General features: G+C 45.7%; 1 protein-coding gene across 1 annotated transcript in view; it reads left to right on the plus strand.

Moving 5' to 3' along the window:
• The first annotated feature begins 1,505 nt into the window (after positions 1–1,505).
• The window catches only part of P2RY11 (purinergic receptor P2Y11), a 47,468-nt gene continuing 25,991 nt past the window's right edge, over positions 1,506–22,982 (plus strand). The window contains exon 1 of the mRNA XM_044278775.1: positions 1,506–1,576. The gene's annotated coding sequence lies outside the window, so the exon portion shown is untranslated. The remainder of the gene's footprint in view (positions 1,577–22,982) is intronic.

A 22,982-nucleotide genomic window follows, 5' to 3' on the forward strand; every position in this document is an offset into this window, starting at 1 on the left:
AACTCCAAAAAATGCCTTTGCGCTGCGCGATTTACGGTAGGGCAAAGGAGAGCATCGGAGCATGAACTGCTCCGATGCTCAAGTCAGGGGGGCTGCCTGGGTGACAATGAGGATATGTCCGGGTTCAGCTCTGAACCCGGACAACTCCTTTAACATGATGCAAGTAGAACAGGTCATGGCTGCAACGCTGTCAAAGCGGATGTTGACAACAGGGGACCTGAGTGAGGTAGCGGTGGCCAGGCAGTAAAGGAGATGGAACCCAGCAGCAGGGAGCAGGTAAGTATGCTTTCCTTTTGAGGTCTGACCAGGAGGGGTAAACAGCCCCTTTAAAATTTTCCTTCACTGGAACTAAGGTGCCACGGCCAACCCCTTAAGAACACCCCCATAGCATTACCCTTTCTTCACCATCTTTACAGTTCGCACACTGCAGTCTGGCAGGTAACATTCTCCTGGTATTCACCAACCCAGACTCGTCCATCAGACCACCAGATAGAGAAGCGTAATTCATCACTCCACAGAAGACGTTTCTACTGCTCGTGAGTCCAGTGGTGATGTTATTTACATGACTCCATGTAAATAACTCCATTGGCATTGTGCTTGATGTATGGCTTGCATGCAGCTGCTTGGCCATGGAAATCCATGTCATGAAGCTCCTGGGACAATTTTTGATGATTTTAATACCAGAGGAGGTTTGGACTTGCAGAGGAGGTTTGCAGTTATGGAGTCAGAAGAGTGTTGGTGACTTTTATGCACCCAGTGACCGAACTCTGAAACTTTACTGGTATCCTGTTTATTGCTCAGATCTTCTTCCAGCCAAAGGGTACCATGATGCTTTTTCTGACTTTGACATTCTAATACAGGATGACATTTTTAGCTTTTTATGGAACAGACTGGCACTGAGCGTTTAGTCCTCTATTGTAGACTTACATAGCAGGGATCCATTCAGGGTATAATTTGGATCTTCTTTCTTTTTTGGTCCAAATACTGACAATGTCTACTCTGCATTTTTGAGCTATGTTGGTCTAACAGATAGTGGGTTTCAATCGCCCATAATGGATGGCCCTCACTTTCTAAAGAATCTGAAAGCTCACGTCAGATATGATTATCATTGACTGGCAGGGCTGCATCTGTAACCAAAGGTCTAACTTGAAGCTCCTGGGCCCAAAGCAAAATCTGTATCAAGGCCTCCCACCTACCATGGACCATTTGACAGAAAAATCTTTAGATCCTCACCCACCAAAACCCAGATGTGACTATCTCTGCACCCCCTATTGCTACAGCCCTGCCTATGATTGTATTTTATAGAATAGTTAATCTGACCTTTAATAACATCATATTGCTCAATACTGGCACCAGCCTGAAGAACTGACGAAAGCTGGTCACACGTTTTTTGACATTCTTTAGATGCCTGTATTTTTATGTTGGCGGTTCCTCTTTCTTGGGTTCAGCCCCCTGTATGTCATCATCAATGTAACCACATCACCTCAGAGCCAGGAGGCTGCCTGAACATTTATGACATACAACTGATGGAAGAAAGCTCTGTACAGATTCATGTGGTGATGGACACATCATGATGGTAAGTCCTCGGATGGTCAACCATTGTCACCGTTTTAGAATTTCCCTTGATTTTCTCAGATTTCTGGACTATAGTTTATTTTCCTGCAGTTCTTGGTATTTGTTTTGATGATTCTATTTGTTTTATGATTTAGGCAAGACTGGGTGACAATCAATATGGCCACCATTACCGCTGCTATATTTTATAGGGTTGTCTTTTCATTACTTTAAATACCCTACTTAGAGAATTCTTGGACATAATGGAAGATCTCATAGTCAGAGTCATGTGTTAGCTAGATCATCTACAAAGACTGTGTCTCGCTCTGGAGGACCTGGTAGGTCTGTGCATTACATGGAGAGCCCATTGTATGTGACGCTGAATACCTTTGCGTTAAAAACTACAAGGGAGTGATACCATTATAGGCTAACCAGAAAAAAAATTGTAAGCTTTTTAGATCACAAAAGCTCCACGATGCTAGGGAGGCTCGTCACCATCGCGGCCTGCTATGGAGATACAGCGGCTGGCCGTGCGGGAATAAGGATTGATGCGGGTGTCGGAGAGCAGGTAAGTATAATTTATATGAGGGGCCCGGGCATTGGGGGGCATGTTTTAGACTTTGAATAATCCCTTTAAGACTGTATTACACAGCCTGATATGGCGGACGATTGTCGTGAGGGAAGCATTCCCTCCCAGCAATAGGATGCTCACTAAGGGAGGAGACTGCTGCTATTACATGCAGCGATCTTCTCCGCAGCACAATCTGCCACCTGCAAACGATCATTTTTTAACATGTCAAAAGATTTGGATTTCCCAATGATCGTTCATCGGGCAATCGGCGACAGTATTACACTGCCAGATGATCTCTAACGAGTGTTTTTGCAAACACTTGTTAGCGATTATCTGACGAAAAATCGGGCAGTGTAATACAGGCTTTAAAGGATGTTACAGCATAACACGGACATGGGGGAATGCATAATTAGGATAAGGCCGAGCAACAAGTGGACATCGTCAGCAGAGACAATGTAGATTAAGGATTGGGAGCAGTGGCGTTGCGAGGGGGGTGCGGGGGGTGCGGGCCGCACCGGGTGACACCAGTCTGATGGGGTGTCACCCGCCGGCCGCCGGAGTTCTCCTAACTAACTTCCATAGAGGCAGGGAGGGGGCGGGGGCTCTCTCTCTCCCCCTGTGCTGCTGCCGCTGCCTCCGCCAATGAGAAGAGGGATGGGAGGAGGAGGGGAGGGGCTGTGGCCACTGCGCCACCAATGAAGAAAACTGACCTGTAATACAAATACAGGAGGCGGGTGCCGGAATCAAATAGCCGGCACCCGACCTCTATGACAGTGAGCGGCACCTGAGGGGTTAACTGCCACTGATCGCAGCCCCCTATCATAGAGGTCGGATGCCGGCTATTTCATTCCGGCACCCGCCTCCTGTATTTGTATTAACATTGAGTGCGCCCCCCCCCCCCCTATAATAAACATTTTGTGCAAACCCCCCCCCCCCCCAGTATAATTAACATTTTGTGCACACCCCCCCCCCCCCCCCCCCAGTATAATAAACATTGGTGGCGCAGTGGGAAGTGCCAATGAGGGTTAAAAAAAAAAAAAAAAAAATGAACTCACCTCCTCCAATTGATCCCGTAACTGCCGGTCTCCTGTTCTATCTTCAGGACCTGTGGTGACATCACTGAGCTAATCACATGGTCCATTACCATGGTGATGGATCATATGATGTACCATGTGATGACTACAGTGATGTCACCACAGGTCCTTTCACAGGTCCTGAAGATAGAACAGGAGACCGGCAGCTATGCGATCAATTGGTGGAGGTGAGTTAATTTATTTTTTATTTTTTTAACCCTCATTGGCACTTCCCACTGCGCCACCAATGTATATTATACTGGGGGGGCGCTCTCAATGTATATTATACTGGGGGGGTGGCCGCACTCAATGTTTATTATACTGGGGGGGGCGCTCTCAATGTATATTATACTGGGGGGGTGGCCGCACTCAATGTTTGATATACTGGGGGGGGGGGGGTGGCCGCACTCAATGTTTGATATACTGGGGGGGGGGCGCTCTCAATGTTTATTATACTGGGGGGGGGGGCGCTCTCAATGTATATTATACTGGGGGGGTGGCCGCACTCAATGTTTATTATACTGGGAGGGTGCCGCACTCAATGTATATTATACTGGGGGGGGGGGGGCGCTCTCAATGTATATTATACTGGGGGGGGCGCTCTCAATGTATATTATACTGGGGGGGTGGCCGCACTCAATGTTTATTATACTGGGGGGGGGGCGCTCTCAATGTATATTATACTGGGGGGTGGCCGCACTCAATGTTTGATATACTGGGGGGGGGGCGCTCTCAATGTTTATTATACTGGGGGGGGGGCGCTCTCAATGTATATTATACTGGGGGGGTGGCCGCACTCAATGTTTATTATACTGGGGGGTGCTCTCAATGTTTATTATACTGGGGGGGCGCTCTCAATGTTTATTATACTGGGGGGGCGCACTCAATGTTTATTATACTGGGGGGTGCTCTCAATGTTTATTATACTGGGGGGGCGCTCTCAATGTTTGATATACTGGGGGGGCGCTCTCAATGTATATTATACTGGGGGGGGGCGCTCTCAATGTTTGATATACTGGGGGGGCGCTCTCAATGTTTATTATACTGGGGGGGCGCTCTCAATGTATATTATACTGGGGGGTGGCCGCACTCAATGTTTATTATACTGGGAGGGTGCCGCACTCAATGTATATTATACTGGGGGGGGCGCTCTCAATGTATATTATACTGGGGGGGTGGCCGCACTCAATATTTATTATACTGGGGGGGGCGCTCTCAATGTATATTATACTGGGGGGTGGCCGCACTCAATGTTTATTATACTGGGAGGGTGCCGCACTCAATGTATATTATACTGGGGGGGGCGCTCTCAATGTATATTATACTGGGGGGGTGGCCGCACTCAATGTTTATTATACTGGGGGGGCGCTCTCAATGTATATTATACTGGGGGGTGGCCGCACTCAATGTTTGATATACTGGGGGGGGGGCGCTCTCAATGTATATTATACTGGGGGGGTGGCCGCACTCAATGTTTATTATACTGGGGGGGGCGCTCTCAATGTATATTATATTGGGGGGGTGGCCGCACTCAATGTTTGATATACTGGGGGGGGCGCTCTCAATGTTTATTATACTGGGGGGGGGGGGCGCTCTCAATGTATATTATACTGGGGGGGTGGCCGCACTCAATGTTTATTATACTGGGAGGGTGCCGCACTCAATGTTTATTATACTGGGGGGGGGGCGCTCTCAATGTATATTATACTGGGGGGGGGGGGCGCTCTCAATGTATATTATACTGGGGGGGGGGGGCGCTCTCAATGTATATTATACTGGGGGGGGTGGCCGCACTCAATGTTTATTATACTGGGGGGGGGGGGGCGCTCTCAATGTATATTATACTGGGGGGGTGGCCGCACTCAATGTTTGATATACTGGGGGGGCGCTCTCAATGTATATTATACTGGGGGGGGGGGCGCTCTCAATGTTTGATATACTGGGGGGGCGCTCTCAATGTTTATTATACCGGGGGGCGCACTCAATGTTTATTATACTGGGGGGGCGCACTTAATGTTTATTATACTGGGGGGGCGCACTTAATGTTTATTATACTGGGGGGATGCTCTCAATGTTTATTATACTGGGGGGGCGCACTCAATGTTTATTATACTGGGGGGGCGCTCTCAATCTTTATTATACTGGGGGGGGCGCTCTCAATGTTTATTATACTGGGGGGGCGCACTCAATGTTTATTATACTGGGGGGGCGCTCTCAATGTTTATTATACTGGGGGGCGCACTCAATGTTTATTATACTGGGGGGGCGCACTCAATGTTTATTATACTGGGGGGGCGCTCTCAATGTTTATTATACTGGGGGGGCGCTCTCAATGTTTATTATACTGGGGTGTATATAATGTTTATTATATTGACCTTCTACTATGCAGTCTGTAGTCAGAATGCTATTATTTTCCCTTATAACCATGTTATAAGGGAAAATAACACAGTGAATAGACTTTCATCTTAGCAACCAAGCGTGAAAATCGCACCGCATCCACACTTGCTTGCGGATACAATGCGATTTTCACGCAGCCCCATTAACTTCTATGGGGTCTGCGTTGCATGAAAACGCACAACATAAAGCATGTTGCGATTTTCAAGCAGCGCACAAGTGATGCGTGAAAATCACCGCTCATCTGCACAGCCCCATAGAAGTGAATGGGTCCAGATTCAGTGCGGGTGCAATGCGTTCACCTCACGCATTGCACCCGCGCAGAAACCTCACCCATGTGAAAGCGGCCTAAGGGTTAATAGGACAAGGGTTCCAGCCCCTAAGGGGGCTAATAGTAAGTGAAAATAAAACACAAACACTAAGGCTACTTTCACACTTGCGGTAGTGTGATGCGGCGGGCAGTTCCGTTGTCAGAACTGCGTGCCAGATCCGCCGATCTTGATGTGACTGAAAGCATTTATGAGATGCATCCGGATGCGGATCCATCTCACAAATGCATTGCAAGAATGAATCCATGTCTCCGCTTGTCATGCAGACGGATCCGTCTTGTATCTTTTTACACATTTTTACCGGCATGCGCAGACCGGAAGGACGGATCCTGCATTCCGGTATTTTGAATGCCGGATCTGGCACTAATACGTTCCTATAGGGAAAAATGCCGGCATTCAGGCAAGTCTTCAGTTTTTTTCGCCGGAGATAAAACCGTAGCATGCTACGGTTTTCTCTTTTGCCTGATCAGTCAAAATGACTGAACTGAAGACATCCTGATGCATCCTGGACGGATTACTCCATTCAGAATGCATGGGAATATGCCTGATCAGTTCTTTTCCGGTATAGAGCCCCTGTGACGGAACTCAGTGCCGAAAAAGAAAAACGCTAGTGTGAAAGTACTCTAAAATATTAAGTTTAAATCCCCCCTTTCCCAATTTTACATATAAAAAATATATACAATAAACATATTACATAGCGCTGCGTCCGAAAAGTCCAAACTATTAAATTATTAAAAAATATCTCCTATGCGGTGAGCATTCGCCATTTTTTAGTCACCTTGTCACCCCAAAAAATAGGATAGGACTGCTCTATTATGGGACGAACGTTTCATAAAATGCGAAATGCACGTGGCTTTTTTGCTTGGTATCGAGTATCGCAATACTTTTTTATGGTGATGAAAGCGAATCAAAATTTTGGTATTGAAACAACCCTACGCCGATCTGATCGGCGTAGCGTTGTCACGATACCAAAATTTTCATTCGGTTTTGATTTGGCGACTAAAAATGTAATTTGGCTCCTAAATTTTTCAGTTCAGGAGCCAATGGCTACTAGGTATTTTTTATAGTCTGGAGCCCTGCTATCAGAGGCCGGCGCAGGCCGTACACAGCGCGGGACACAGGCCAGAAGAGGCCTGCATCGCATCGCTGCCAAAGAGGTAAGTGTTTTTTTCCTTTTTTTTTTTTCTGTACAATACTGATGGCTAGTGGCACATGTTAGGAGAGGCCCTATGGCTAGTGGCACATGATAGTTGGGGCCCTATGGCTACTGGCACATGATAGGGGGGGCCGCCTATGGCTACTGGCACATGATAGGGGGGCCCTATGGCTACTGGCACATGATAGGGGGGCCCTATGGCTACTGGCACATGATAGGGGGCCCTATGGCTATTGGCACATGATAGAGGGGCCCTATGGCTACTGGCACATGATAGGGGGGCCCTATGGCTACTGGCACATGATAGAGGGGCCCTATGGCTACTGGCACATGATAGAGGGGCCCTATGGCTACTGGCACATGATAGGGGGGGCGCCTATGGCTACTGGCACATGTTGATGGGGGGCTTAGGCTACTGGCACATGATTAAGGGGCATCTATGACGGCACATTTCACTGGCACATTATTGGGGGACATCTATGGGGGCACTTCTTACTGGCACATTATTGGTGGCACTATAGGGGCATCTACTGAGGCCACAAAGAACGGTTATTTTATATGGGGGCTCTGTATAGGGGCATTTTATACTGGGACACATTGTGTTGGGTACTATGGGGAAGGGGGGAGAGGACTACTACGGGGCACTGAGAAGGGGTATTTTATGCTTACAAATTATGGGGGACACTGAGGGCATCTACTGGCGCACTATATATCGGGCATTTTATACTGGTACATTATGGGGGCACTAGGGGGGAGAGGAGCACTATGGGGGCATTTACTGGGGTCACTATATAGGGGTATTTTAAACTGGCACATTATGGGGGCACTATGGGGACATTAGCTCAACTGGGGACATTACAGGGGGGTATTTTTTGCACTGACACATTATAAGGAGAATTATTTCTACTGGGGGGGGGGGCATTATGGTGGGTGTTATTACTCCCCCATGGTATGACCCCCTAGTAGCAGCACCAGCCTCTCCCTGCTCTGCTATCCCTCTGCCCCTTCTCCAAATACTTATGAAATCTTTCTCATTAGGATAAAACACATCATCAGCTCCGCCGAGCCCCCGGCCAAAGTGTGGAAGTGGCGTCCGAGATCCCCAAGGGCCAAGCCAAGTAATTGTAAGTTTTCATATGAAATATGTTTGTTATATACATATAGCCTACACTGTCAGGTGTCACCCAGGGGGGGTGACACCATTTTCTACCGCACCGGGTGACACCAGCCCTAGCAACGCCACTGATTGGGAGTCCTACTGAGGGAGGATTGAATTGTGTCTAAATAGTGGGTCAGTCCATCACTTAATGACTGGAATGTAGTCATCATTTTAAGTTCCCAATTTTTCCGGTCTCTATCATTTAGGGATGAGCGAAGGGATGAAACATCCGAAGTCGATTCGCATAAAACTTTGTTTCAATACTGTACAGAGCGAGCGCTCCATAAAGTATTAGAATGTATTGGCTCCGATAAGCCGAAGTTATTACTTCGCGAAGTCTCGCAAAACTTTGCATAATAACTTTAGAAATTGATTTATACTGTAAAAAAAAAAACATTTCCGAACTCGGGTTCAGTTCCAAGTGGTACCTGAGAGTGAGCCTGATGGTCAGGTGAAGTTTTTATGAAATGTCAGTAGTTCTTCTTCTGAGCCAGACCAGATAAGCAGTAGATCATCGATATACCAAAAGTACACCAGAGGTTTGGTGGTGCAGGTCGTTAGAAAATCCTCCTCTAGTTTGGCCATAAAAAGGTTGGCATACTGTGGTGACAATCTACTGCGCGTGGTGCTACCCGTAGGTATATGTCTTCCCCAAAAGAAAAGTAATTGTGGTGAAGTACATACCCGATCAGTTGCACGGCCAGTTCCGTGGCAATATTTTATTTTTTTGCAAGATGTACTGACATGTGTCTATGTAATCCTTGTGAGGGATATTAGAGTACAGGGACTCTACATCCATAGTCACAAATTTGTGTCTTCTGGAAATGGTTCAATGGCTGACAGTTTGCGCAGAATGTCTGTGGTGTCCTGGATATAACTGGGTGTCCTTTTCACCAAGGGTTTCAGCATATTCTCTGTTCATCGTGAGATACCTTTAGATAAGGTCCCGATATCTGAAATGATTGGTCTGCCAGGATTCCCTTCTTTATGTATTTTCAGTCACATAAAAAGGTCCCCATTTAAGGGCTATCCGGTATAAGATCCAGTAGGGTGGGCAATTCCCAGTTGAAGTTGTTTATAATTTGTATAAGCCCTTCTGTAAACCTTCTGGTAGGGTCTTCCTTAAGCAGTGTGTAGTATCTTTTGTTCTAGAGATGTCTGTGCCTTGAACATAATGCAATGTCTTCATAATCACTACAGCGCCACATTTATCCGCTGGTTTGATGATGATATTTTTGTTGGATTTCAATTATTTATTGCCCTCCTTTCCTCTACACTGAGATAGTGCTCTGTGAGGCCTGCAGGGAAATTTGAAGCCATGTTCTCTGACAGGTTATAGCTGAGAGCTGTGGGTCCCAACAGTGGGATCCCTTTTGGAGACCCTTCTAACAAAAAGGTATTGTGCAAAGTGGAGAACTCCTTTAGCAGCTGCCATAACAGCCTTTACAAGTGCTGGCAGACATATTTCTCAATATCCTGTTTACAAATCTGCCAAGTTCTGCAGCCATACAGGAGCTGGGGCCCTCACATCCATAGTTTATTAGAGGCTTATACATTAAGAAATTAGAGTAGCCCTGTAGTTCAAACCACGTGACCTGCAACTGGCACCAGGGGCGTTTTTAGGGTCTTAAAAAAATCTGGGGCACATGCCCCAAGGCCCATGCCTACCCCCAGAAAACAATTAAAATATACTGGAATATATACTGTGTGTGTGTATATATATCAGGGCTGGCCAACCTGTGGCTCTCCAGCTGTTGTAAAACTACAATTCCCACCATGCCCTGCTGTAGGCTGATAGTTGTAGGCTGTCTGGGCATGCTGGAAGTTGTAGTTTTGCAACAGCTGGAGAGCCGCAGGTTGGCCAGCCCTGATATATATATATATATATATATATATATATAATCTTCAAGCGCCAAGACCTCCTCATAGCACATAATTCTAACACCGCCACCACCACTACCAAATGCCAGAATGCAGCATAAATTGGACCACTAAAGCCACATTACAGTTCCCCCTAGAACACACAAAGAACATACACAGCTCCTTCATTCACAGTATATACTGGATGAACAGCCCCTCCGCTCACAGTATATACACAGCCTCTCCTAGCAGTATATATAGTTAAAACCAGAACTTTACATACACTATATAAAAGGACACATATGCATGTTTTTCAAGGCCCGGTCTCCTAGGCAGCCTGTTAGTGTATGACTCAGTGTAATACACTAACAGGCAATGCATTACAATACAGATGTATTGTAATGCATTGCAGAGGGGATCAGACCCCAAAAGTGAACATCAGAAATAAAGTAAAGTAAAAAAAAGTTTTAAAAAAAATGTTTTTAATAAAATGAATAAAGTAAAAAAGAAAAAAAACGCCCCTTTCCCCTTATTTTATAATAAAAAACAGAAAGAAAAAAACCCACACATATTAGGTATCGCCGCGTCCGTAATGATCGGCTCTATAAATGTATCACATGATCCACCCTGTCCGATAAACACCATAAAAAAAATGTGTAACAAAAAGCCATTTTGGTCACCTTACATCACAAAAAGTGCAACACCAAGCGATCAAAAAGGCGTATGTCCCACAAAATGGTATCCATAAAACAGTCACCTCATCCCGCAAAAAATAAGGCCCCTACCTAAGACAATCGCACACAAAAAAAAAAAATAACTATAGCTCTTAGAACATGGAGACACTAAAACATCTTTTTTTTTGTTTTAAAACTGCTATTATTGTGCTAAAGTGAAATACCGTACATAAAAAAATATATATATTAGGTATCGCCACATCCGTAACAACTAGCTCTATAAAAATATCACATGACCTAACCCCTAGCAGTATATACATAGGCTCCCCTAGCAGTATATACATAGGCTCCCCTAGCAGTATGTACACAGGCTCCCCTAGCAGTGTGTACACAGGCTCCCCTAGTAGTATATACACAGCCTCTCCTAGCAGTATATACATAGGATCCCCTAGCAGTATATACACAGCCTCTCCTAGCAGTATATACATAGGCTCCCCTAGCAGTATATACACAGCCTCTTCTAGCAGTATGTACATAGGCTCCCCTAGCAGTATATACATAGGCTCCCCTAGCAGTATATACACAGCTTCTCCTAGCAGTATGTACATAGGCTCCCCTAGCAGTATATACATAGGCTCCCCTAGCAGTATATACACAGCCTCTCCTAGCAGTATATACATAGGCTCCCCTAGCAGTATATACACAGCCTCTCCTAGCAGTATATACATAGGCTCCCCTAGCAGTATATACATAGGTTCCCCTAGCAGTATATACACAGGCTCCCATAGCAGTATATACATAGGCTACCCTAGCAGTATGTACATAGGCTCCCCTAGCAGTATGTACATAGGCTCCCCTAGTAGTATATACATAGGCTCCCCTAGCAGTATATACATAGGCTCCCCTAAGAATTATAACATGCAATTGTCACAGATGGTGTTACAGAAAACTAGAAGACACAAATGAAGATCCGACTGACTTGATCCAAAACTAAGGAACAAAAGGGTAAGCCCTGTAACAGCCCTAGCTCTCTCCCATACTGCTCAGCCTATGCAAAAATCTCAATGGTAGAAAATTGCATACCCTCGTTCCTTGACTGTATGACACCTGAACACCCTATAATAGTGAGGGGACACGACCACCGATTCCCTACACTTAATACGGAGGGAGTCAGGGTCACCTAGGATCAAGCCCACAGGAAAACAGAAATAAAGAAACAGACTTATCTTGTGGATGCAGCAGTAACAGCTTCTAGCATCAGCACACTCCAGGAAGTTGTATAAACCGCAAGCTAAGGCAGTATGGGGAGGAGATATATAGGGAGGCAATCACTGCTAATAGATGACAGCTGGGAGAGGGAGGAGAGATGTCAAAACAAAAGCAAAACAAAAGAAGATCATGCAGAAGGTACTAAAGAACGTCTAACAGAACTTATCAAAGATCTGATGGTGACAGCAATCACTAGATTGCTATTCTCATAGACTCCAATGCACTAGCATTGGAGTCTATTATGATTTTACTACTTTCCTATGGAGCCGTATTACAGGCAAGGGCTCTATAGGAAATACTATGCATCAGCCTCCTGTCATTTACAAAGACAGGGACTGCTGCAAGCCTGTACACAAGCTTCGGCTCCTCCAATCGGTGCATGGGGGAGCTGAAGCACCACCAGAAGCGCGCACTTTCGGTTTTCAAAGCGCTCAGATGCTGTGATCAGGGTTGACCATGGCATCTAAGGTGCTAAATGTCTTCGATCGGCATTACTGCCGGTTGTGGACATGAGCCGCGGGTGTCTGCTATAAGAAGCAGGCGGCTATGGCGCCCCCAACCGGGTGCGATGTTTAAAGACCGTCCCAATGACATACATGTACGTCATCGGGCGTGAAGGGGTTAATATGCGCCTGGCTGATGTCATTTGGGGCCCCACTGCAGCCCTACACTGGTGGCTCAATATAACCATAAAAAAAAGCTGCCAAAATACAGCTATCGGCCAGAGATTTGGGGCAATGTGCTTGTAGTCCAAGCCCCGAATCTACATGCCTAACGACATCCCATATATCTATAGATTGTTCCATAGTCACAAATGGAGGCAGCCACCAAATTACCTGCACAGTGGCGTACATAGAGAAGTAAGGGCCCCATAGCAAGGATCAAACCAGGCCCCCCACACAGGACAGAAGGGTTTCTGCCTAAACCCTTTTCAATGACCCTTGGGCCATTTTTCCACTGCCTTGTTTGCTAAAAGTTGTTCCTTTTAGAGGGTAGAGTCCTGACCAAGTTTTCACTTCCAGTAGAAGAGGAGATAATCCCAACTAAGACTGGGCCCCCTCTTTTCCTGGGCCCCATAGCAGTTGCATGGTCTGCCGCTATGGTAGTTATGCCCCTGCACCTGCAGATGGTGACATACTCTTAGGAGGATAAAAAAAAACACATCTACCCTGCAGATGGCGCCATAGTCACAAAGAAAGAAAACACCACACCTTACCTGCACAAGGGTAGAAAACACATTACCCGCAGATGGCGCCATAGACACACTAGGTTTCATTTAAATGTCAACATAATCACAAGTGGAAAAAACACAAAATTGGGCATTTAAAAGACTATGGGTCGGGAGACCCTGCTCTGCAGATTTACAAAGAGTGTGATTACCTATAGCCTGCTTTCACCAATGGGGGGCCTGTTTCCTGGGTGCCCCCACTTGTCCAATTAGGGCAGTCATCTGTTGATCGTCTTTATCCTACCACTAAAACCTTCACTCTCGGCTCCAGTGTTTGCAAATTTTCTGCCCAATTCCTTATAAAAATGCAAGTTATGGTTTTTCATGTTGTGCAGTCTGCTGGCGATTACACACGTGTTCACACAGGCCGATGATAACCCGACAAAGAAACAAACGCTCATATATCAGCCCATCGCATCATTTATGTGGCACCAAAAATGTGCCGGCAGCACATCTATATATATATTGTATACTTGCCAACTTTTAGTAGTTGGCTAGCAGGAGATGGCGGCAGGGTGGGGGCACCCCCCTTTTAACTAGGCCCTGACCCTTTTTGGGGACAGGAGAGGCCACAGCAAGGACTTTTGTGGACCGACTCATGTGCTTCAGAAAACTGGTGTACATAACCCCAGACATCTCTAGCGCCTTAATAACTGTGGTGCATCTCCCACCAGCGCAAAATATATCAAGACCATACACAGTCTTCATCTCCCCTTATGTGCCTTGTGATGAAACCCTTTGGATTTTAGTAAGGTCCTGTCAATTTTCAGGCAGTGAGGTCGATTGCCCTTAGAATATAGCAGAGCTGCCTGCCCTGAGATACGAGGTTCTGCATGGGGGGGGGGGGGGGGAGAAGGCTTCTCCAATGTATCCCTCAACCTTATCAACATAAGTTTGGAAACCTGTCATAGGATCCGTCCCCAGTCATTGTCAATGGGGACAAGACAGAACTTACGGTAACATAACCATAATGTATTCCGTTCCATTACATTGTGTTCCCATGACGCACGCAAAAGTGCTGCAAGCAGCGTTGTTGAGTGTGTCATGGTATACGGAGCAAGATGGATCTGGCATGAAACACAATGTAAGTCAACGGTGCCGGATCCGTTTTCTCAGACACAATCCAGCGCCCATTGACTTACAATGGTTTTAGTGTCTGATCCGTCATGGCTTTTTTAGAGATAATACAACAGATGCAGACAGAAGCGTTTTTGCTGATCCATGACGGATTCGGCAAAGACACAGATCTAAAAGTAGCCTAAAGCCTGGCTGGCAGACCGCGGTCTGGAAGTGTTTTTAGACCAAACAGCTAACGTGTATTTTAGTCTGTGACCAGAACCTTTGAGGGGATTTGACCCGTCACCTGTGAGCTCCTGGTAAAATCCATAGCATCTGAAGCCAGGCACAGGCAGGAGCGCGATGTGATATGGAAGCTCCTGCCCAGCACTCACTCCGCTAATGGCCTGCAGACCACATCGGTGCGTTCTCACACACATAAGAGGCATGAGTACTACTGGAGGCTTCATTACTTCTGTCACAGTCCTTATTCTTTCTCATCATCCTCATCCTTTCTCTTCACCTTCATTCCTTTCTTACCATCCTCCTCCTTTCTTCCCTTCCTTATCCTTTATTATTGTCTTCAGCCTCTCTTGTATTCCTCATCCTTTCTCCCCATCCTCATCCTTTCTCACTATCCTTTCTTACTGTCCTCGTCTTCTATTATTGTCCTCATCTTCTCTTCCTGTCCCCCATCTTTTTTCACCATCCTCATAGTCTTTCTCATCATCTTCATTCCTTTCTTACCATCCTCATGACCATCCTCATGCTCCCATACTGTCCTCATCCTCTCTTCCTGTCCTCATCTTTTATTATTGTCTTCAGCCTCTCTTACGTTCCTCATCCTCTCTTGCGTTCCTCATCCTTTCTCACTGTCCTCATCCTTTCTTACCATCCACACCCTCTCTTCTCACTTGAACCTTACCATCCATACCTTAATCTGAACTCCATCTCCTCTCTCATTACTGACTAAGGCCTCTGCTCGATCATGTTATCATGTTACTACCATATCTGCTACCAGGAGCAGGCCATTTGGTTAATACGCTAGGGCTACAGGGGAACTGCAACCTCCTGGCCCCTTCCATGTGCAGTGCTTAGATCAGGTCACATGAGGCTTTCCGGATTATCAGATACCAGATTAATGGAATTTCGCTATATTTATAAAGGTGCTGCCACATATCTCCCTGTAAATATACACCAAGCACTTCTCATCGGTTGTCGGTTTAGGATGTGACTGATGCCAAACACCAGGGATTATATCATGTATGTATTTAAATAACTGACCTAGAACTAAATCTACACAGAACGCATAATACTGGGATTAGACAAACAATATTTAATAGGAACTCCTAGGTTGGGTGTAGTGAGAATTCAAGCAAGGGTGCACCACCAAAGAGGCCAGGTGAGGAGATCGCCTCGGGCAGCACCAGGTAGGGGCAAGAGTGGGGCAGCTGAAGCGCCCTGGGCTGAAGGGAAGGGGTTAAGTTAAGAAATTGGCATTGGGGAGTGGGGGCGTCCTTTCAGTTTTAAGAAGGAAGATCTAGCCAAACCTATGGCCACTTTTTCTCTGCTCTAGTCAATGGAAATTTAAAGGAAAGCTCCACCTAAAAAAGTAGTAAGACCTATCATCTTTTTAACATTTCCCATGACTAGTGGGTGAACACAGGAATAATACACCTCGCTGTGACTGGACAGCACTGACCAGGATCTGGTATTCTTCTTATCATGAATCTCTGGTGGAATGAATGATCCGTGGATCTGATTCTCTTCATACGTGTTTTTACTGAATCTATTTCCTTTAACCAGCAGTGTATACATGTATGTATGCAGTGAGCTCCCTCTAGTGGCGGACGCAAGCATCATAACTCTATTGCTGTGTGATAGGAAGCAGGAGATTTAGAGTTTTGTATCATAAAACCTGGGAGTCTAGCCCCTATAAGGGCGAGTCCTCAGGGATGTACTTTACAGCGGAGACAAATACGCATGATTTGCATGCAGATTTTGCCGCTTTGTCCACTGCAGAGGGAGAAATCTGCAGCATACATTGACGTGCTATGGATTTTAAATCTGCACTGGAATTTAATTTATGCTGTGGATTTCTTGATTTCTTAAATCTCATCTGGTAGCCGATGGAGCAGGAACTGATTAAAGGCCTAGCAATGCGTGCCATATCTGCAGCGTTCTTACCCCCTCCCCCAGAGCACAGCAGCAGACATCTCTCAGGCTTCCCTTCCATCAGTGGTGGACATCTGCTTTGTAGTAGGCAGCTATAACATGACTGCTTGGGGGAAGGGGTCCAAAAGAAAGAGTTATGTGAGGAATTTCACCCCCTGGTGATGTCCTAGCCAGGCCCTCCCTGTACACAGCGTGTCTCCGGTTTTATTCTATCCTATCGTCACTTTCTAATGCAAATTAAGGCAACTAATTGGGATTAAGAGGTGAAAGTGGCACTGGCTGTAGTGCACCAACAGATTGGTCAGGTAATCGTTGGTCAGATGGCCAATTACACACACAGATCTTTTGTTACTGGTCTGATTGGACAGATATTGGTCAGATAATCTGTCCGTGTAATACAGCCCTAAGGCCCTTTTACACAACACATTGATAGGTGAAATTATTGGGAAGCAGCTTTCCTAGGAGAGATCACTTCCGATGATTGTAAGGCATAAATGCACACGATCAGGATTGCGTGCGGAAAATACGCACCGTAGGTCATGTACATTGTATTCTATGAGAATTTGAAATTCTCAATGCACATGATGCAGATTTTTTTCGGGGCGGATTTTAAAATCCGCAGCAAGTCAATTTATTTTATTTTTCCTGACCGTTTTTCTTCATTCACTTAGTAAAATCCGCACCAATTGATGCGTTTTGACCGCACAGATTTGTCTGTGAACACCTGCGGATTTCAGTGCGGATTCTCCTCACGCGAATCCTGAACGTGTGCATGTACCCTAAATGTGCCACCAATTTTGTAGTTGCTCTTGATTCGCAGTGCTTTCGGATCTCTGTCAGCTGCTTCTCTCTAAAACACCAGCTACACACTTTAGCTGCTGGTTACACCCTCTAGCTACAGCTTCCATCTATATGGGTGGGGCCAGCCCACACCCAGCAACTGTCTCCAAGGGGCCAAGGCATTAACCCTTTAATCCACTTCACACAACCTTGGGACAAAAGAAAATTAAAAATAAGTAGAAATGAAACCGTTCTGCCAATACCAATATATACTGTCCCAGCAGAAACAAATACCACAGCCTACCACAAAATACTAATAATGTCTCCTATAGTGCCTCCAGCAATAATAACGCCCTCCTATTGTTACCTCAGTAATAATAATGCCCACAGTAATGCCCCAGTGCCTTTAGTAAAGCCACCTATAGTGCACCCAGTATAAAATACGCCAGATCGTTCTGTAACCAGTCAGCAGCCATGTGAAGGGCTCAGGGAGCACCCCTGGCATAGGTCCTTCAGGAATCATTCCAGTAGGGTCTATGGCCAGTCCCCCCTTGTTTGTTCCCAATATTTGCCCCAATCTTACACCTGTGTAAGAGTGACATGAGGTCCTCTCCTCTAAGTTCATATTTTTTAGATCCTTTTACTAGATTCCGATTGCTTAGGTCCTCAGCTTCATGTTGTGATTTCTTAGGTCCTTTCCTCCAGATTCTGATCTCTTAAGACCTCTCCTTCAAGTTCTGATATCTTAGGACCTCTCGTCCATGTTGTGCTCTCTTTGGTCCCTTTCCTCCAGGTTCTGATCTCATGGAACCTCTCATCCAGGTTCTTATCTCTTAGGACCTCTCCAAGTTCTGTTTTCTTAGGACCTCTCCTCCATGCTGTGGTCTCTTAGGTCCTTTCCTCCAGGTTCTGATCTATTAGGACTTCTCCTTCAGGTTGTGATCTCATTGGTCCTTTTCTCCAGGTTCTGATCTCATGGAACCTCTTACCCAGGTTCTTATCTCTTAGGTACTCTCCTCCAGGTTCTGATCTCTAAGGTCCTTTCCGCCTGTGAACACACCCGTGCAGTGTAGGTGCAATCAAGGGGCAGTTAGTGCTGCAACAACAATCAACTTCACTGAAGAGGATGCAATCAAAGGTTAATTGTCAGAGCCAGGCAGTAGAGACATAGGGGCACATTTATTAAGACCAGCATTTTAGACCGTCTTAATAGGCCCTATGTATGGCGGTGGATCTGCCAAAGTTATGTAGATGACCCAGCTTCCTTGCTGTCTTACATTTAGACCATTTTCTATGCCTAAACCAGGCGTAGAAAATGAATGAGACTGGCCTGCCCCCTTCCCTGCCCACACGACGCCCACTTTTCTACATCTGGCGGGGGGGGGGGGAGTCGCAGATTCTGCCACATCATGGCGTGCGACAGAATTCGTGCCAGATATACTCCACAAAGGTGGCATATATCTATGACCCCCCATAGTCTTGCTCAGCTCTGTCAATCAGTGATTCGAGGTAGGGGCTGGCAAAGGAGAGGGGTGGTGCATGAGAGCAACGGTGGTGCCCTTGTTGCCCTAAAGCCTCATTTGCATATTGCTAAAACCAAGGACAGCATTGTAACCAGATGAGGAAATCCGATTTGCCGTTGCTTAAATAGGGATGTCACTGGTGACAGCCTCCCTCTAACAAGGCGATCATCTGAGATGGCAGCTGTCCAGCCAATCTCCTCCCGGCAAAATCCACAGCTGAAAAATCAGCTTTTTACAAGCATTTTAGAAGAGTTTTTGGTTTTAGGGTATGTTCACACAACGGATTTTGAAAATCCGCCTGCAAAATTCAGTGCGAAATTCATGCATGTTTTTTTTTCTGCATATTTTTTAACGCATTTTTTTATTAATATTTTTTTTTAAACCAGTTAGTGTTTACTTCCACACAAAACTTAATTTTCAGCTTGTGGTTTTTGGAAATCAAAAAGCCAGAAAAACGCATAGACACGCATGGAGCTCTTTTTTTTTTTTTGCGCAGGTTCTGCCCCAGGATACAGCATGCTGCTGCTTTTTTCCAAGTGGAAAAACAAGTGATGTTTCCCATTAAAATAAATGAGAGGCTGTTTTGAGGCATTTTTTGGAGCTGATTTTGAGGTAGAAACGCTCCAAAATCAGCACCAAAAACTCAATCCTCAGTTTTCAGTAATGGAATCTGCGGCAGATTTTGATCGCGTGAACATAGCCTGAAAGTTCTCGCCCCCTAGATTGGGGATGTTAATCTTGACCAGACTGCGGGGCCGTCCCTGCTCCACATATCAGGGGAGGGGGTGAGAACAATGGGATCAGCCATGGATATCACACGATGTTTATTCCTGTGACCAGATATCTTCAAAAGTATTGACATTACTGTTAGGGCTCATTTACACGAACGTGTGCTGCCCGTTGCCGTAATACACGGGCACCGTTCCGTGTGCATTCTGCATCACGGATGCAGACCCATTCACTTCAATTGGTCCGCAAATCCGGAGATGCGGAACGGTGCGGAATAGAACACTACGGAGTGCTTTCTGGGGTTCCTTGCCGTGCCTCTGCACTGCAAAAAGATAGAACTTGCTCTATCTTTTTGCGGAACGGACGGCTCGCGGACCCATTCAAGTGAATGGGTCTGCGATCCCCATGCGGCTGCCCCACGGACGGTGCCCGTGCATTGCGGACCGCAATTTGCGGTCCACAGCACGGGCATCACACGGTTGTGTGAACAAGCCCTTAGTATCAGTTAGGGGGCGTGAATACTTATTGTTTTGAGTTTACTTTGTGCAATTATCATCAGCCAATACCAACATAAATAATATATAAAACTATATTATACTTCCCCAGTTACTTCCTGCATTTTTACAGCAACAGCGCCACTCTTCTCTATAGGCCGTGTCTGGTACTGCAGGGTGAACAGGTTTATTGGACTACAAGCTCTGCTGGTGCGGAATGCATTCTTTGTACTGCGCTGTAGTATAGGTTGGCACTGTATAGTAACCTTAAAGAGACCCTGTCAACCTACATGCTCGTTTCTAGATGTCTGGGGACTTTTGGGGGCCCCTTGGCCAGGGCATTTAGATACATAGCCAGACCCTTATTTCTGATATTTGCAGACTCTATACTGACATGGTCTGTTCCGCAGGATTGGCGCATAGCAAATGTGGTGCCAATATTCAAAAAGGGTCCAAAAACAGAGCCTGGAAACTATAGCCCAACATCTGTTGTGGGTAAACTGTTTGAAGGTTTTCTGAGAGATGCTATGTTAGAGCATCTTAACGGAAATAAGCAAATAACGCCATATCAGCATGGCTTCATGAGGGATCGGTCATGCCAGACTAATTTAATCAGTTACTATGAGGAGGTAAGTTCTAGACTTGACAGCGGAGAATCAATGGATGTCGTATATCTGGACTTCTCCAAAGCATTTGACACTGTACCACATAAAAGGTTAGTACATAAAATGAGAATGCTCGGACTGGGAGAAAACGTCTGTATGTGGGTAAGTAACTGGCTCAGTGATAGAAAACAGAGGGTGGTTATTAACGGTACACACTCAGATTGGGTCACTGTCACTAGTGGGGCACCTCAGGGGTCAGTATTGGGCCATATTCTCTTCAATATATTTATTAATGATCTTGTAGAAGGCTTGCATAGTAAAGTATCAATTTTCGCAGATGACACTAAACTGTGTAAAGTAATTAACACTGAAGAGGACAGTATACTACTACAGAGCGATCTGGATAGATTGGAGGCTTGGGCAGATAAGTGGCAGATGAGGTTTAACACTGACAAATGTAAAGTTATACACATGGGAAGGAATAATGCAAGTCACCCGTACATACTAAATGGTAAAACACTGGGTAAGGGCTCAAGCACATGACCGTATGCCCTCCGAGACATACAATCCATGAGCAGGCCATATGTCCCGGAGCGGCATACATAGGTTACTATTAGGGATGAGCGAACTCGAACTGTATAGTTCGGGTTCGTACCGAATTTTGGGGTGTCCGTGACACGGACCCGAACCCGGACATTTTCGTAAAAGTCCGGGTTCGGGTTCGGTGTTCGTCGCTTTCTTCGCGCTTTTGTGACGCTTTCTTGGCGCTTTTTGAAAGGCTGCAAAGCAGCCAATCAACAAGCGTCATACTACTTGCCCCAAGAGGCCATCACAGCCATGCCTACTATTGGCATGGCTGTGATTGGCCAGAGCACCATGTGACCCAGCCTCTATTTAAGCTGGAGTCACATAGCGCCGCCCGTCACTCTGCTCTGATTAGCGTAGGGAGAGGTTGCGGCTGCGACAGTAGGGCGAGATTAGGCAGATTAACTCCTCCAAAGGACTTGATTAACTGATCGATCTGCAGCTGTGGATCATTGAGCTGCTGATCCTCAATTGCTCACTGTTTTTAGGCTGCACAGACCGTTTGTCAGTCTCATTTTTCTGGGGTGATCGGCGGCCATTTTGTGTCTTGTGGTGCGCCAGCACAAGCTGCGACCAAGTGCATTTAACCCTCAATGGTGTGGTTGTTTTTTGGCTAAAGCCTACATCAGGGTGAAGCTGTGACACCAAGTGCATTTAACCAGCAATAGTCTGTTCATTTTTTGGCCATATACAAAATCAGGGGCAAGCTGCGCCTGTCACCAAGTGCATTTAACCCTCAATGGTGTGGTTGTTTTTTGGCTAAAGCCTACATCAGGGTGAAGCTGTCACACCAAGTGCATTTAACCAGCAATAGTCTGTTCATTTTTTGGCCATATACAAAATCAGGGGCAAGCTGCGCCTGTCACCAAGTGCATTTAACCCTCAATGGTGTGGTTGTTTTTTGGCTAAAGCCTACATCAGGGTGAAGCTGTCACACCAAGTGCATTTAACCAGCAATAGTCTGTTCATTTTTTGGCCATATACAAAATCAGGGGCAAGCTGCGCCTGTCACCAAGTGCATTTAACCCTCAATGGTGTGGTTGTTTTTTGGCTAAAGCCTACATCAGGGTGAAGCTGTCACACCAAGTGCATTTAACCAGCAATAGTCTGTTCATTTTTTGGCCATATCCCAGTCTAATTCTGTCACTAAATCCATACCGGTCACCCAGCGCCTAAATACTAGGCCTCAAATTTATATCCAGCTAAATCTGTCCCTAGTGCTGTAGCTGGGCGAGTTATTTAGTGTCCGTTCAAGCACATTTCTTGTTCTGGGTTGAAATACAATTCCCAATTTAGCAATTTCATAATTTAGTGGTTCCTGCTATATCAGAGCTCTTTGAAATCTATCCCAAAAAGGGTATATAATATTGAAGGTGCACATAGGGTCATTCAGAGTAACTTCACACACACCCGCTACTGTGTATTTCCAAGTCTAATTCTGTCACTAAATCCATACCGGTGACCCAGCGCCTAAATACTAGGCCTCAAATTTAATTCCCTCTAAATCTCTCGTTACCCACCGGTGTACTGTTGTTGCTGGGCAAGATATTTAGTGTCCGTCAAAGCACATTTTTTGTTCTGGGTTGAAGTACAATTCCCAATTTAGCAATTTCATAATTTAGTGGTTTCTGCTATATCAGAGCTATTTGAAATCTATCCCAAAAAGGGTATATAATATTGAAGGTGCACATAGGGTCATTCAGAATAACTTCACACACACCCGCTACTGTGTATTTCCAAGTCTAATTCTGTCACTAAACCCATACCTGTC

This window comes from Bufo gargarizans, chromosome 2 (genome assembly GCF_014858855.1).
Source record: "Bufo gargarizans isolate SCDJY-AF-19 chromosome 2, ASM1485885v1, whole genome shotgun sequence".
NCBI lineage: Eukaryota > Metazoa > Chordata > Amphibia > Anura > Bufonidae > Bufo > Bufo gargarizans.